Genomic DNA, 17,935 nt, shown 5'->3' with positions numbered 1-17,935 from the left:
TGACCTTCTGAAAATGCAGTATTCTTGGAAGGTCACAGGTTTTGTTTTGTTTTTCCAAAAGTTGCTCAAAGGCTCGGGGCTCAGGATTCCCACATCGGCCTCCTCTAACCCTTTTCTCTCCTCTCCTCTCCTCTCCTCTCCTCTCCTCTCCTCTCCTCTCCCCCCCCCCTCTCTCTCTCTCTCTCTCTCTCTCTCTCTCTTGGAAGCTCTTAGCTCTGTGATATCTGATCCACCTGGAAACATTTACTCTTTTGTTCAGCACACATTCTTCCATTTGGTATTGGTATGGCAATTCCCTTTACATTAGTTGTTAAGACTGCCATAGTAGTGGACCCTACATGGNCCTCTCTCTCCTCCTCCCCCTCCCTCTCCCCCTCTCTCTCTGGTTTCTGTTTTTTTCAATACCTTGAACTCAGAAATCTGCCTGCCTCTGCCTCTGCCTCTGCCTCCCAAGTGCTGGGATTAAAGGCGTGTGTGCACCGCCACCACCCGGCTCCTCTAACCCTTTCTAATTTTGCTTTCCCCCACACTGTTCCTTCGCCTCTCTGCACTGCCAGTCTTTCTGACCCACCCAAGAGAGCATCATGCCCTCCACTATCTAGCTTGGAGGCTTCTCTATCTCATCAGCCATCCTATAGGTCGCCTCTGACATGATCCACGGACCTTTCCTCTGTGCCATCTTTGTTCCGTAAAATGGCCTCCATTTTGAGTAGGTGACTAATTTGTAATACCCTACTTTTAATAAATCTGTGTTGACATTGCAAACAGTTCTGTCTCTGCCTAGGAGGGTGGGTACATCCATCCATTCTCCCATCTAAAATATGCTTGGTCTTTGAATTCTTCCTGCAGAGCAGGAGAAAAACTCATATTCTTTGGTTGAGCAGAGCTTTGGGGCTGCTCCCATCCTATCTCTCCCTCTCTACTTGTCCTCATCAAAACCTTGCTTCCAACATACGGGATCACAGCCAAGGAGTCTCATCTTTCTAAGCCTCCATGGGCTTCTGTGAGCCCGGAATTCGTCTCCAGATCCCTCTTTGCTATCCAGATCATACACACCTCTCAAGGGTTAAAATACCGTCTTCTTGCTATACGGCATGGCCCCTCCTCCCACGATGCTTTCAGACATAAGCAAGTTCATTGCATTGGTTTAATTCTGTTGGTAGATAGTTTATTTTCTCTTGAAAAATTGGCTGAATCTCTTACCAGGAAAAACTTTTTGAAAAAGGGATTTCTTTGTATATTTTATGTGTATGAGTGTTCCTCTTGCATTTATGCCTGCATGACAGCAGAGGGAATCAGACAGAAAGGGCATCAGATTCCATTACAGAGGGTGGTGAGCCACCATGCCGTTATTGGGAATTGAACTCAGGACCTCTGGAAGAGCAGCCAGTGCCCTTAACCTCGGAGCCATCTCTTCAGCTCCAGGGAAAAACTTTGTAAAGAGTCATTTTAATCCAATTAGCTTCTACCAGCACTAAGATCAACACCTCGCTCACTGCCACACTGAATTAAAGTAAGTCTTTACTCTTCTGCTCACTGTCTCCCTGAAATAAAATAAGTCTTTATTGACTCCTCTGCTTCCTCTGCAACAAGAACTTCCCAAGGAACCACATTTTACCATCAGGCTTCGGTGATTAATTCAAAGGCCATACATTGCATGATGAACTAAAACAAGGCAGATGAGCCAGATGAGCCATATAAGTCAGATAAAGAGAGGATCAGATGGTTTTCCTTTACCACTGCAACATATTCTATTGCAACCTATCTCCTTTTACTACAGTTATTTTAACAGGCACTCATACGGTCTTCTGGCTTGTTTTAGCTTTAAGGGTCAAACATTAAAAAAAAAAAATCTGCCCATACAGGTGATGTTGCCCTCTCTGAGCTGAGAAGTAATGAAGCCCTCAGTTCAAAGGCAGAGCAGTGACTGTGTCATGACTGAGCAAGGTACAGTGGAGGGCAGGCAAGGGCTCAGCTTCCCCAGAAACAAAAGCAAACGAGGATGGAGACACTAACCCACACACATAAAATGCCCAGTGACTTAGCAGAAAGAAGTCTACCAAGCAGCTTCTGTGTAATTGTGGCCCGACTAGCAGTCTGGAGAGGTCTCATGGTCACCACGGTCACCTCAGGAGGCTGACTGGACAATCTCTAGGATGATCCCTCCAAGACTTTCACTACCACCTGTGTCTCACCTGCTTCTAGCTCTGTCTTCCAAGAGCTAGAACCCAGATGTGCATTATTGAAATTGAAAAGGCAACAGATTCAACGCTCAACCGTCAACCTAATGGACATGCCTGTCATAAACAAAAGACTCCGTGCTCCAGGCCTGGGAGGTGTGAGTCCTCATCTGGAAAATGGGAGAAACTGTATCGGTTCCAAGACGTTCAGTGATTACATGGTGGCATGCATTTACAGCATCTAGCCTGGCATTGTCTGACACAGAAAGGGGCAGGAAGGAGAAAACCCAAAGAATGGGCTTGATTCACCCCAGAACCAGTCCTGTGGGATAGAGGTATCTCAGCAATGGAGCACTAAAAAAAAAGAAAAGAATGCTGCTAGGTACGGTAGCATACACACCTTTAACCCCAGCACTCTGGAGGCAGAGGCAGATGGATCTCCGAGAGTTCGAGGCCACCCTGGTCTACACCGGGAGCTCCTGGACAGCCAGGACTACTCTGTCTCAACAAACAAGCAAGCAAACAAACAAAACACTAACAAATACAAGCTAAAAATTCTATGGGGATGAATTATTGTTAAGAACTTAGTCTTGGGAAAAAGAGGCTATGGCTTGCTTCTTTTCTAACAACTAAAAACAGACAAACCAAAACAACATCGCCAACTGTATCACGTAAGAAAGGAAAAAAAAAAAAAAACAAAAAACAAACCAAAACTCATTTTGAAAGGAGGATAGATACTCTGTGAGATACCATAGCCCTGCTCAGGGGCAGGAAGAAAAGTCATTTTTTTCCAGTGTGGAAAGGCATGCCATTCTACATCCTTCAGCGCCCCTAAATACAGAAGGCAGCCCGCTAGACCACGTGCCTGTAAAACAGGCTTTCTTCAGGTCTATGCCACCAACAGGCTGAGGCTTGATGGGCATCTCAGACGGAGCTGGCTGGAGCCAAGTGTGGAGATTTAGAAGAGGTTGATAATAACCCGGAATGCAAAATGCCGCCCCAGTGGCCTTTTTATAGGATTCTCCCTTGGCTCTTTCTGGAACATACACAACAGTTGGTGAGGTTCTAGGTCATTCCGTTCTCTTTCTCGCACTCTTCTGTACTTTTCTTCTTGTTTGGTTTTTAAAGATGGGGTCAGGCTCAAGTCTCTTACAGAAAATGGCATAGTATTCATTCATCCATAACCTAGGCATACCCTCTCAGGGCCTAAAATCATCTCTAGATCATTTCCTTACTTATATTCCCTAATGCGATACAAATGCCATGAAAATAATTGTTATGCCACATTATTTTGGGAATAATGACATACATCTATTTTAGTATATGTTCAATACAGACTTCTTTTTTTAAAAAAATAACATTTTGATGTGTGATTGGTTGATTTTGAGGATGTGAAATCTGTGACTATCATGGCCATCTGTAACATGACAGTAAAGTACTGACTAATTTTTTAAAGTGAATGCAAACGGATTTGATCTTGGTAATCTGGGGGACACCTTGATATTCTTGATGAACACAATATATCTATTTAAAATCTGGTCTACTCTAACAGCCAGTAGTGAGCCAAGGATTGTAAAAGGGGCTGGGTGGGCCGTTTCTTGATAATCCCAGTTCTGGGTCTGTGCAAAACTGATAAAAGTCTCAACTCCCTGTAAGGAGCGGCCCATGTGGCAGCAGCTGCTACCTTCACTATTCTCTCATGCTGGCACCTCATGGCCCATCACAACACAAGACTGGTTTCACCTATGTGAATGCCATGCATATCATAACCAGGATGTCCCTGAAGTCTACACAAAGGATCAGTTACAAAGCCCACAGTCACAACAGAGCACCCTGGTCAACTCGACATGGTCAAGAAGAGGAACAAAGAAACATGTCTGGGTCCTAAGTCCCCAAGGGCTGAGTGTCATAGAACTGGATGTGGCCCAGGACAAGACTGAATCACCCCTCTGTGGTCACCAAAGGCAATGCTGAAGAATCACAAGGCAGGATGGAGGGGCTCTGTCTACTCCTAGTCCCACTTTATGACCCCAGTGTGCAGACAGGGAAACTGAGTCACCAGGCGGAGAAGAGATTTCCAGCTGTCTGACCCACATTCTCTTATTATGCCGTCAGGAGCAGAGGTAGAGTAGAGGAAGTGTCACAATCAGTCTCCACAAAGCTCAATGAAAAATAATAATAAAAAAGTCGTTGTGAAAAGATCCTACAAGGTTCAAATGCAAGATAATCTTTAAAAACAAAACAAAACAAAACAAAACCAGTATGACACGTTAAGAATGTGATGTTCTGTGATAGGGCTCTGAGCACAGTGAGTGAACTTCAATATTATATTTGAGCAGGAATGTGCGGACAAGAATCAAGCAAGCTTTGCCTAGAGCAAAATGTCATGGTCTGTACCACAGATTTCCTTCATCCTGACAATTCTTCCCTTAATGAGGAAGAGGGAGGAAGCCATCTATACACCGAGCATCATTGTCACACTCAAAATCTGCACATTCATTTATGACACTTGGACAGAATGCAAAGAGGAGCATCTGGTTCGTTTAGTCCCTTGCGTCTTCCATTTTAAGGCAGTTGAGGTTAATCCCGCCTTTGCTGGGAAGGACATGGGAGCCGAACCTGGCAGGGTTTCTGAGACATAGCTGGCTGGAAGCAATAGTTGAACTTTCTATGCATTTTATTTATTTATTTATTTATTATTATTATTATTGGATTTTTTGAGACAGGGTTTTTCTGTGTAGCCCTGGCTGTCCTGGAACTCACTTTGTAGACCAGGCTGGCCTCGAACTCAGAAATCCACCTGCCTCTGCCTCCCGAGTGCTGGGATTAAAGGCGTGCGCCACCACGGCTTGGCACCAGTCCTCATCCACACTTCCTGGAAGGATACTGGAGCCTTCACATCTGCGAAAAGTGCAGGGGCACTTGCAGGTCGAAGGATTCTTTCGGGGAGCAAATCTTTATGAAGGCATGGATCGCTGGGACATTCCTGGAGAGATGCCAGCAATGCCCCATCCTGATGTGCATTAAGAAAGCACAGCATTCCACCGGCTTTGTCGAAAGGATGAGGGGCTGCAGTCAAAGCTCCCCTCCTAGCTCTCCCTGCCGCCTGTAACCACATCCACGGAGTCACAGGCTAACTGAGTCTTTGCTAGGATAGTAGTGCTACTCCAGTCCCTGAGATACACTAGTCGAGACCCTGGCTGTCCCTGGAGCTCAGGACTGATGGGGGAGAACAATAAGGTATCCTTTTGGCAGTGGCAGGGCCATTGAATACAGTGCACCTCAAGTGACAGTAACAAGCACCATTCAACAAGGGTGACCAGGAAGGGTCTCTAAGGAGCTGCTCTGGACAAGGAGAAGTAGAGATCTGGGACAGGGGATGTGAAGAACCAGAGTATAGCCCTGTGGGCCAGTCAAGAACAAGGGAGCAGAAGGCCACGGCCTTACAGATCAGGTAAAAGTGTTTGGGGTTCCACTCCCCAATAGTGGAGTGTTTGTGTGTGTGGGGGGATGGGGGTTGTAGGCAGGGTGATCAGAGTATACATTCGTTCTGAAAGGTTCCTTCTGTATCCTCTGGGCAATGAGAACAAAGAGAGAGTCACCCTCTACAGTGTCAGGAATCTGAACATGTCACATGCTCCAATCCTCATTACTCTGCACTCGAGCTCCTGTTTGTCAGTGAATGTGGAGGCTGTATTTCTCCTTCCCTCAAGGCCAAACGGGGCTGACAGGTAACACACACGCCCAGCTGTTGCTGTCTGTTGGGAAGGATGGAGTCTCCCGACAGCAGCAGGAAGACAAACGAGGCCTGTAGAGGCAGCAGCCTTTTCCCCTCCCCTACCAGTCCAAAGGCAGCCACACATCTATCACCCCCAGAGGGCTGACGCCAACATGGTGGCATTATGCAGAATACATGGTGCCGAACACCTGCTCCTTTCCCGAACAGCTAGAGACCTTACAACGTGTTGGAGTGTGTCACTGTGTGTCCTCATCTCTGCTAATTCTCACTTCTTGTGTGCTTGGAGACCCACTCTTTACCAGCCCTTGCAAGTGGCTAACTGTACAATATCATCGCTAAGAGCGCCTCTCGAGTCTGCCTCTTAATTGCATTAATAAATGTGGCCAGCTGTGACTGTGCAGAGCAACAACACTCTTCCCATACCCAAATGTGTCTACAAGACGTAATCAGTCGTCCGTACAGGATCACTGAGTCAAATCTGCTTTTTTACAGTTCCTGTTCATGTATACAGAGGGTGGGATCATTAAAAATCACAGTCAACAGTAAAGCAAACAAACCTTTCTGTGACTTTGGAGGTTTCCTTTGGACAGTGGATAGAAAGGTTCCTCAAATCAAAGCTGAAAATGACCCACATCTTAGTTTGGACTGCAGTGCAAAGTACCGGGGTTAGGGATGGGGCAGCCTAGGGGAGACAGGGGCGGGGTGGGGGTGAGGACACCTCACTAATGTGATGGCATGTCAACTTGACAACTCTAAGGGATGTTCACATGGCTGAGAATACACTATTCAAAAATGTTTGTGTGTTTCTGAAATAAAATAACCTTTTTAATCAGTAAAGCCAGCAGCTGGTCCAATCTACTGGGGGCCAGGGAAGAAAAAGAGGCAGGAGGCAAGAGGGATTCTCCTTTTCTGGCCATTTAATTTGCAGATACTGGATTCTGGGTACCAGATTCCTGATTCTTAGGCCTCTGGGGGTCCAAGACTTTTGTCAACGTGTTCCCACCCTGATGCTTGGGGTGTCAGGCTTGGACTAAAGCCACATCCCTGGCTTCCCTGTGTCCTGGTCGACAGCTGGCACCTCACAGGAGTCTCAGCTCCCAGAATGACAAGCCTGTGCCTATAATCAGCGGCTTTCCCAGTCCTGGCCCTGCTTGCCTTTGGAGACCCCAAGCAAGGGCTCACAAACAGTACATGTGTATTTTGCATGGTTCTGTGGGCTAGAAGTCCCAGAACTGGCTGGAATACAGGCAGGTTCTGGTTCTTCTGCCCTTTTCTGCCAAACTTTGCTTGCCCTCCTCACACTGGAGAAAAGCCTTTCAAAGACCACATGGGTAGCAGCAGGCCCGGGCTCGCACTCCATGGCTGCCAGCCCTTCCTTACATTCTTTCTGTAGGCACAGGCTAAAGTGAAAACTGAAGTCAAAATCATCATTGGCTGAGTGAGGGTAAGCTGGCAAGCTGTTCAGTGAGAACTAGCCGGAGCCAGTTAACTGTTGGGTGAACTTCTGTTGGCTTGAGTGGAAGATGCCTGTGGCCAGAAGCTGTGACATTGTCAGTAAGTAGGCAGGCCCTCCTGGTTAAGCTCCCCACCCTAAGCTTTCTCCCGTTACCCCAAACCTTCTCTTCAGGACACACAACAGAAGGATTTTCTTCTCCTACTTCCCATTTGGGATTTCTCAGAAACAGTTGGATCTTTTTTCTTAAAAGTCTATTCTCCCATTTAAGGATCCTGGTTCTTGTGTGAGATACATTCAAACACAGAATCCCTCCTCGTGGAACATTCTATAAAATCACATTAAATTACAAAACAAAACAAAGAAAGCTCCTAGAAGTTCAAAGGCTACCAGGTCACGAGGCGGAGTTGAACCCCTGCTGACCCCAAGGCTTGGGCTCTCTGCCACTAAGCCCTAGCTTGCAGAGAAAGTGGCCTTGTGTTGTGGCTTTCTCATTCCACCCAGAGAAAATGGAGTCACCCTGCCCTGATTGATTCTCCCCAAACAGTGCATGCCCCAACCCTTACCAACAATAAAGACTATTTATTGGGTTGTTTGGTTTTTTTGTTTTGTTTTGTTTTGTGAGATAGAGTCTTTCTATATTGCCTTGACTGGCTTGGAACCTGCTAGATAGACCAGGCTGGCACCAAACTTGGCCATCTGCCTGACTCTAAGATTCATCTTCTGTCAACTTGCCTTATTGCTTTAAAATAAATAAATAAATATCTAAATAAATACACAGGATTAAACACCAAATCTTGATTTGGAAAAAAAAAAAAAAGACATCTCCAAACTTTTTTCTTTCCCCACAGAAACAAATGAATTTCTGCCCCCTTCTTCTCAGGAGAGTATGAACTTACTGCTTCTTTGTATGTGTAAGGCCTGGGCAATTCTCCACAGTTCTTTTTGATGACGGAGTTTGATTTGGGAGCTAAATCTTGATTTCTTTCTTTTTTTTTTTTTTTTTTTTGGTTTTTCGAGACAGGGTTTCTCTGTGTAGCCCTGGCTGTCCTGGAACTCACTTTGTAGACCAGGCTAGCCTGGAACTCAGAAATCCTCCTGCCTCTGCCTCCCGAGTGCTGGGATTAAAGGTGTGCATCACTATGCCCAGCTTAAATCCTGATTTCTAACAATAAAATTCAAGACCAGAAATTCTAACCATTAAGGGTTTTGTTTGTTTGTTTGTTTGTTGTTTTTTTTTAAAAAAAAAAAAAAAAGAAGGAAAGAAGAGAAAAGAAGAAAAGCAATCACTTGCCCCAAGTCTGTCCGGCCTCTCAACCTTTGCTGTTTATTTTTGCCAGCCCTCTGAGGACTATTCCTTCTGTTAAATTTACCCTGCTGAATTCTAACAAAAGGGGAACATACTGGGGTTAAATGGCTGTTATAGATATCTGGCCAGTGCATATAAAATAAAAGCTGTTGGAAGTTATTAAAATTCCTTTACTTCTGTCAAATATTCCCCCCCCACACACACACCCCCAGTAATTCACAGCTCTTAACGCCATTAATTAGTTCAGTCCTTCCACCCAAAGATGGAATGTGGTGAAACCTACATCTATTTTCTAGGGCCTTAGCTCTCCCTTGTGTATAAAAACGGAAATGCAGCTTGCTAGAAAATTCTGCCCCGGTAAATCAGATGACCTAATTTTAAAACCCAAATGCCATTAAAAAAAGTAAAAGGTCAATTGTTTTAAGTCTTGTAGTCTTTAAACAAAATTAAGGAGATTATTTAAGGTAACAAACAGAACATAAAATATAAAAATATAAAAAGTGCTAGGCATGTTATGCTGTAGATGAAGTCGCCAAGAAATCCTACCAGCATAAAATAAATTATTTTTAGAGAAAATTACATTTCCCAGAATCACAGATGTTCTCAGCCAAAACAGAGCTAAGAGATCCCAGTCTGTCTCTGATCTGGGGTGGGTCCGACTTCGTCCGACCCAAACAGAGATGTTACCATGTTTCAAACCCTCCCAAAGGATCTACAGTCTACGTCTTCATACACGTGAGATTTTATTATTTCTGATGTATTTCAGCAGAATTCCAAATAATGCTATCTGAAACTCCAACCCCTTGGGTTTTTCTTGGGTATGGGTGTGTGTGTCCTTTATGAACACAATCTTCAGGGAGCCGTCTGCCTTCTATACTCTAGAATTCGGCACCTTGGCTGCCTGCACTGAGTGGCCAAGTACAGAGATCCATCCTGTCTGGATATGCATGCTGGCATGACAACACCTTCAAAATGCCAAAGTAAATTCCATGGTTTAGGATTTACCAATCATCCCGCCCCACTGTTGTCAATCTGAAGAGTCTTGCACTTCCTTTCATTTAGATCAGGCTTTATGAAAAGAAAACTCCCAATGTCCTCCTCATGGAAAGCAGATGTGATCATGGGGACCCCAAAGATCCTCTAGAAATGCATACTCACATCTGGTAGCAGATTTATGGGGAGAAAGGAAAAAATATGTCTTTGCTCCTGAGAGGCTCATTTTTGAAATCTTATGGCCTCTGACAATACCTGTCTTATCGACTCGCCTCATCTCCATCACATCATAAACATATTGGGGTCCAACTAGACAGGGCATCATTCAGAAAAAGAAAAAGAAGAAGAAGAAGAAGAAGAAGAAGGAGGAGGAGGAGGAGGAGGAAAAGGAAAAGGAAAAGGAAAAGGAAAAGAAAAAGAAAAAAAAAAGAAAAAGAAAAAGAAAAAGAAAAAGCATTTTCTTTCAACGCCAGGAGCCTCTGTAGTCACCTTTAATCACACAGTGTTCAAAGAGCACACAGCAGACAGGTGGACAGGTGAGGTCCTATGGAAGCTCATGATAGTAAACAAGTTAAGTGGGACTTTTCAAAACCACGTTTTCAAGACATCAGATCCGCCATGTGACAAAGGCCTGCTCTCCAAAATCCGTTGTCTCCGCCCAGCTGTAATTACACATTATACAGAGCACACAATCTACATCGTGTTCTAATTATCTCCAAGTGCTGGGGGGCAAAATCACTCCACTCTGCAATTAAACAAATTCCAGGTTATCGCTAAGCATTTTAAGGAAGAGAAGCATTCTGAAGTTGGCAGAGAGACCAAAGGAGCAGAGCAGAGCCCTCCAGAAATCACCAGTCCGCTTACCCTCTAGCTTTGCAGTAACCCCAGATTGTCAAAGTCCCAAGCCTCAACAACAGCACCAGCATTGCGATGCTAGAAACATCTCAGGTAGAACATACATGACTGAAATCAAATGAAAAGCTCTGGCCCTAGCCATGCTCTCTCACCATGACTCTGCCAATACTAGTAGACGGAATGCCTGCTCTCAAACACAAGCAAGCTACAGTATGCTTTTTAAACGAAGTTAGCAAGACACAAATTATATCATGAGCACAAACAGATGCATACAAGTTTAATGTTTAGTATGACACTGTTGACACCTTGGGTATAACCCCGCAGAAGCTACCAATCTCTCACTGTAGAAGAATATTTTTAAGTCATGTTAACACGCTTTTCCGCACCTTCTAGATTGGCTATCCCTGGTGCAAGAACGAGAACCGTTGTCTTAATAAAAAATGAGGATAAGGGCAGTTCACAGAGACAAAGAATGCCTTTGCTTTCTAAACCCGTATGAGTGGTATGAGCCCATCAGCAGACAGAAATGTTAGCCAGGCATCTTCAGGAGGCAGAAGATGTTAGCCATTAGAGGAGGTGGGCATTTTCGAGGACTGTGAAACAGCCGAGTATGAGCCTCTGGCTTTTTAAAAGACATGCCTTCAAAGGGGGTATTTCTTCTTCTTCTTCTTCTTCTTCTTCTTCTTCTTCTTCTTCTTCTTCTTCTTCTTCTTCTTCTTCTTCCTCTTCCTCTTCCTCTTCCTCCTCTTCCTCTTCCTCTTCCTCTTTCTCCTCCTCCTCCTCTTCCTCCTCCTTTTTTTTTTCTAACTTCAGCTAAGACTGTCTGATATTGCCTGAATGTGAAATGTCATCTATGTGGGGACATGTGTTTGAACCCTTGGTTCCAAGCTGGTAGGGAATCTGGAAACGTTGAGACATAGAGGGCTGATGCAGGCTCCCAGAGCCTAGAGTTCCAAAGGCTAGCCCTCCGTTCTGCTGAAGTTCTCTGCTTCCCGTTTGCCATGTGATGTGACCAGCTGCAAGCCAGGAAAATTACAGCTGAGTTCAATCCAGCAGGCATCTTCTCTGCGGTGATAGCCTAAGGAGCTCCTGAACCACGAGCCTAAATAACCCTCTCTCCTCCGTCAAGTTGCTCCTGTTGGCTATTTAGTTACAATATCAACAACAAAAAAGTTACTAATATAGATTCCTTGAGAATCTTAAAAAGGAGACAGAGACAGCTCTAATCATTGAATGGCTTATTTTGCGTGATCTGGGGGAAACTATGCTCACAGTGACACGGAGTCCTTCATTGGTAGGCATCTTATTTTAACCATATGGTAATGAACTTAGCATGCTCCAGAAAGTGCTCATCACCCGTCTTTTATTTGAACATGGTAAATGACCTCAAACCTAGCATGCTTAGAAATACCTAGGTCTCTACCTATGGTGATGTCTACCCGTATGCAGAGGTTTCCCCAATAAAAGCCACAGCTTCCTCCTCGTTCAGAAGATACTACTTTGCAAACTGAACACTTGTGGTCTCCTCACTGGAGCGGTACTAAGCCCCTCACCCCTCCTTTGCCTCTTGCTTAGTTTACACTCATCAAGAAGCAAACTCGTTGTGTGCCATCACAGAGTGTCTTCAGTTCCAAAGGCCCACCCCAATCCAGAGACGGCCAGGGAGATGGGGTGGGGATGGGGCTACTGAGAGTGTCAGTGGAGACCAAGCATGGAGCACTCTTCCCAGGAAGTTGCTCTGTGAAAGGAAGGCCAGGTGGAGAGGTTCCTTCCATGTAAGGAGAACAGAGAGGTCAGGCCTGAAGATAGGGCTTCCTGCTGCATCATAATTCTTGCCCGTCTACTCCTAGGTTCTTAGCATGGAGTGTCTACACCCTTGGAGTTTCCCAGATGACAGGGCTATCTTTACCATACGAAAGAAGTGACTTCTGGTGGGTAAGCTTTGGCTAGAGTTGGTCACAGAAGACCAACAACGTAGTGAGAGTTTTGGTTTCTTTAACAACCCAGCATAATATACAAATAATGGTTTTGTTTTAATCCCAGGTGTGGAATATGAGGCTGCTTCAGTTTGTCCACAGCCGCTAACTATGATCATCTCCTGCTCCAGGAGGGGCGTGATTTTTCGCCAGCTGCAGATAGTTTAGTTCTGGGGTCTCTGGAGAGGAAATAAATGCCAGAGCCCTGAGAGGGGTGGGGGTGAAGGAGATGCTCAGAAAAGAAGGCTGCTGTTTCCCTTGCTGCTCCCGTGGTCTGACAGTAAGAAGAAAAAGTTGGAGATATCCTGACGATGATGATTGGATGGGTCCCAAGAGACACGATGTCCCGAAATCAGCAGGAAGTCGTCTACACCCCTTCCCCCTCTAACCTTCTTTCTCTCCTTCCTGGTGTTGGGGGTTGGAAGAGATCAAGGTAGAATAAGAGTTTGAAGGGAGGTAGAGGTATAAGAACCTAATAAAATATATAGGTTCTTATACTATATAAATATACTAAACTATATAAGTATTTATACTATATATATAAATATAAAAATAAAATATAAAATCAAACACATATAGCACTAACAGAACAGTGTGGCTAGACTGTTAGTCGCTTGGCCTAGACGTTAGCTCTCTTCTCCGTGCTGGGGCAAACACCAGAAATAATTTAACGGAAGGAAGGAAGGCTATTCTGACTCACGGTGACACACATTTCAGATCACGGTCAGCTGGCTGTTCCTTCTGGGCCTGTAAGCTGGTGTGTCACAGGCCAGTTGCTTGCCTCATGGTAACCAGGAAGCAGAAGGTGAGACAGATGTTGAGGACAGGATGCCCTTCCTAGTCTCAATTGACCATCTTTCCCTGGTCAGGCCTTAAGGTACCACCAGCTCCCAATAATGCCACGCTATGGACCCATCAATGGATTAATACACTGTGGAAGTAGAAGCTGTCATAATACAATGGTCTCTCCGTGGACTGCATCTACAAGCGAGGGGCCAAGCCTTCATTCACAAGCTTTTGGAAGAACATACCATACTCAAACCATCATATCTGGACTGGTTTCCAGAGAGGCCAAAGTGCTTGGAGACTGAGTACCATCAATTGGCCAATGGTTTCCTCGATCACGTCCATTTAATGAAGCACTAATGAATACCCTGATCACTAAAGGTCAGTGGACTTCCTGTTTGGAGTACGTACTAATGTTGTAGGAGATTCAGACACCTTGAATCTACATGCAAAAGTGAGGGGAGTGCACCTCTCCTTTGATTCACATACGTGGTCATGAAACTAGAGCTGCAGGGGTATTTTCCTGAGTTCTGTGAGCCATTCTAGTAAAGTGTGAATCCAAAGAGCTCATGGAAACATCTTAGTTAGTCAGTCAGTCAGTCAGTCAGCCAGTCAGTGGCATGCGGGCCCTTGACCCTCCCCAAATGTGGCTGGTATCTGAAGTTACAGCCAATCTTATTAGGACTGCATCGCTGAGCTTGTCAGGTCTTTGGCAGCACTGAACTGCTATTGAGGCTGAAATGAAAAATTGTCCCTCCTGGGTCAAAACGACAGGTAGGTGCTGGAGAGATGCTGTATAAAATCACAAGGACTAGAGTTTATATCCTAGACCAGTGTAATGATGTGGGCATCCCTATTATATGATTTTAGTTCCAAGGGCTCCGACCTCCTTTTCTAGCCTCCACACATACATAAGGATACTCATCCACACGCATGCGTGCATATATTTTCATACAGGCAAGGACACACATAAGTCGATGAAATAAGTCCTCAGAAAACAACAAAGCCCCCTCAAGGTGTGGGAGGTGGAGAGGCATGCTCAGAGTTATATTCACTAGAAAGCTGATGAGGCTTGACCTTCAGGCCCCACAGAGCTTCTTCTAGGGCAAGTCTCTCGCTATGTCTTTCCCATGGTCATAAACTTCTAGAAAAATCTGTAAATGTCAGACATTCCACTCCATACAGACTGTCTTTTTAAAAAAAGTTTCCTGGATCTGTCCAACCATCGGATCCTAGAAATTACAGGTTTAACAACCCCTTGGTGGTAACTGGGCAACTGCTGAGGGAGGGGCTGGTTTTGATGTACACCACAGACTCCAACACAGTGTTAGGAAGCAACCAAGACACGAAAAAGTTAAGAGTCCTTTTAGACTAAAAAACAAAACAAAACAAAACAAAACAACCCAGAGACTTAATGAACTATAAGAACACAGAACTGCTTCTGACTGGAGCTGGTGGCTAGGACCCCCTGATGTCAAAAGTACCAGTCATCAAAGTCTCCAAGATCACAAAAGGGGACCAGGTGTGTATGCACATAGAGACTTCTGGAGATAACGGCTGCACATCAACCTTGTGCCAACTCTCATAGAGACTCACGGGGTGGGAAGAACCCAGTTGTATGCCCCCAAGGTCATGCTTAAACAATAGCTTCTATCTTTATCCAGACACAAACAATATGATGTCCCATTGGTAAGGGGACATTAAACAGACCACTATCAAAAAACAAAGTTACCCCCAAACTGGGAAACTGCCGGCTACTGAAAGCATTTCTAAGTTTCAATGGAATCAGATTTTAAATCAACTTAAAATACTTTATTTAAAAAAAAACCCACAAGGTATGTTTGAAATTATGATTCTCCTCATTTAAAACATTATGAATCAAGGGGGAAATTTAAAAAAAAAAATTCCTCCCAGCTAAACAGACTCTCTCCAGGAGTCTATGAGAAATTTTTAGCATATTCCAATTCTAGAATAAAGCCTGTTTGTGGGAAACTGTACTTGTCAGGAAAGCAGCAGTGCCATCATTTACATCTATCCTGAGAGTCCTGAGGTGCTGGGTGAGAAATGCTAGGAGTTCATCCAAACCTGCTCTCCTGGACTCACAGCCTCTAGTGAGCCGGGGTGGCCACACAGAGGAGGCCTGCCCAGCAGGATGTAAGTAAAGCTAAGTGAAACAGACCAGACAGGCTCCTGAACCCCTGCACCATGCTATCTCCCCCTCTTAGAGCTCACGTGGACAGAGATTGATCAAGCTGGCAAATGCTCACCCAGCCTGGCTACGTGAAGAATGCCATGAAGAACAAGGTGCCCTCATCCAGGAACCATCACGACAGAGGAACAACCCCGACTTACGGTTTTGGTTTTGGATAGGTTCACAGATGGGCGTGGTTAGGTGCTTCTGCTACAGCAGGGGCTAGGACTGTATCTACATTCTGTTGTACAGTCTGTTTCACTGTGGTACCCAGTGGCCCATAATAGCTGCACATGGAAGTCCACAGTTTTGATAAGATCCGGCTCCAGATCCAGCTTACCAACCAGCCAGGAAATCAGACAAAGCCTGAGAATGCTGGGAACCCGGAATGGTGCTGTGATGGGGGGGGGGGGGGCAAACAAGGAAACCCGAGAACACACTGGGATGTGCAATCAGTGTTTATCTTCCAAGGCAACCAATGCACTGAGCCGTGAACGGTGAGGAAAAGTTCAAAAGAGGAGGGTTGAGATGTCCATGCCAGACTAAACCTGTGTTGTGAAGACAGAAAATGCATTGTTCTGTCTTTTCCAGGGCATAGGATCAAGGCCAGGGATAGGGAAAGAGAATTCTGTCCAGAGGGAGGAAGAAACAACCTTCAAGGCTGACCTTGAACTTCTGGGGCTTGGAAGACAAAACGACAGTGTACTGCCTTCGAGGGCCAGCCAGACTCTTGGCATGGACTCTCTAGAGTGTGGGCTGAACACGGGATGGCCTCAACCCCATTCAGCCGCTTTCCAACCCTGCCTTCCAACTCTAGGATTCTATGCGTCTTCCAAGCTTTAGCCAAGCAGGCTTTATACAGCGCTGCCAGGAAAAAGAATTCATTTCAGCCCTGATGGAGCATATCTTACTCTGTAGTACTTGCCAGTCTCCCTCTCAAGACCACATTGGCTGTGTACTCAAGATCCCAGTCACTGGCGGTACAGAGTGTCTCTACACACCCAGCCCCCTAAGAGCTCCCTCCCCCCAATTCCATGTTATTGCAGCACATACTTAGTTGCCATATATTAAACAAAGACTGCTCCTGGGTCAACAGCAACATAGGATTGCAGCTCTCAAGGGTTGAGGTCAGGGGGTCAGGTGCCTTAACAGAACATGAAATGCAGTTTTTGAAAAGAATGCCAATAAGGTACATTCCACGAAAGCTGTACTGAGACCAGCCTCTGCCCTCCTGGATGACTTGACACACCTAGGCTCCTTAGGCATAAAAACCACACACGAGTTTCCATAGGGGACTTAGCTCTGTAAAACTAACTAGTTTTCTGTTTTCGAACGTGCCTGCGGCAGATAAAATGGGAGCCTACTGCACACACTAAGAATGTTCTCCAAGCACTACTGGGAAGCCGGTAGCTTCCACTTTTCTAGGATTAGAGTCCGTTTCCACAATCACTCATTCTGTTTCTGTACATATGGGGTACCGTGAAGGATAGAGTAAGTGATGATAAGCTAGCCTAACACGTAGGCCTCTCAAGATTAATGTTGTCATCCTTCCTAGGAGTGACTCTATGATTATAAAACACAAGGTAAGTTTGGCTACAATCTTGACCAATAAACAGGGTTATTATGCCTATCACATCTGGAGGTTATTCATATCAAAAAATCAATTTTAAAGTTGTGGGCCTAGATTATGCCTGTTTCCTCTCTGGTAATAACACTTCAAGTGATGAATATATTGCTTAAATAAAGAGAAAGGAAAACCAATTTTTCCAAGCTCTGAAGTGAATATTAAGCAAAATCTCCTTATATTATAGGATGAGTCTTAATTACACAACTACGACCGTAACAGTCAAATGGAGGTAATTCATAGAGCTGCATTCTGAGGCCATCGGAACCCTTACCTGGGTCTGAAAGGGAAACAATCACACACAAGTTACATTTCATATGCAATTGTTCAGCCATAAATTTGAGTGATGCTTTCTTGGATTTTCTTTGCAGAATCCCACAGACACCATCTTTTCAAAATTCAGGTCACATCCCTGTCATGACACAATGCCCCGAGAGAATCATCCCTCCAGTGGTACCAAGGCCGTCTGCCTTGGATATCCAATCTCAAAATCCTTCCCTGTTCCTCTCTCCCCACCTACCCTCTTCTGACCCAGGCCTTGAAATCCTTGGCTCACAAAGCTTGGGAATTATATTTCCTTTGAGAAAAATGGATGGTGCCCAATACTGGCTTCTGTTTCGTTTGGTTTGTACCCAACTGCACATACTATTTCCAGCACTTGCTTTGCTGGCCCTGTCTGGAAAGCATGTCCCAGGCTGTTCTGCCTATTAGGTACCAAGTCTGCTCAAAAGGACAGTTAAACCCTGCTGTCCATGACATTCCCACACATAACTGTTAGGAGCACACTGATATTTCTGGGGTCCCAAAGGAACTTTGTGCGATTTCAGTC

The 17,935-nt window shown here is 45.0% G+C and overlaps 1 protein-coding gene across 4 annotated transcripts in view; it reads right to left on the bottom strand.

Moving 5' to 3' along the window:
* The window catches only part of Smarca2 (SWI/SNF related, matrix associated, actin dependent regulator of chromatin, subfamily a, member 2), a 170,702-nt gene that overhangs the window by 35,926 nt on the left and 116,841 nt on the right, over positions 1-17,935 (bottom strand). The window lies entirely within an intron of this gene.

This window comes from Mus caroli, chromosome 19, assembly GCF_900094665.2.
Source record: "Mus caroli chromosome 19, CAROLI_EIJ_v1.1, whole genome shotgun sequence".
In the NCBI taxonomy this organism is placed as follows: Eukaryota; Metazoa; Chordata; class Mammalia; order Rodentia; family Muridae; genus Mus; species Mus caroli.
Note: the sequence above shows the minus strand (reverse complement) of the source record. Positions and strands in the feature narration are given on the sequence as shown.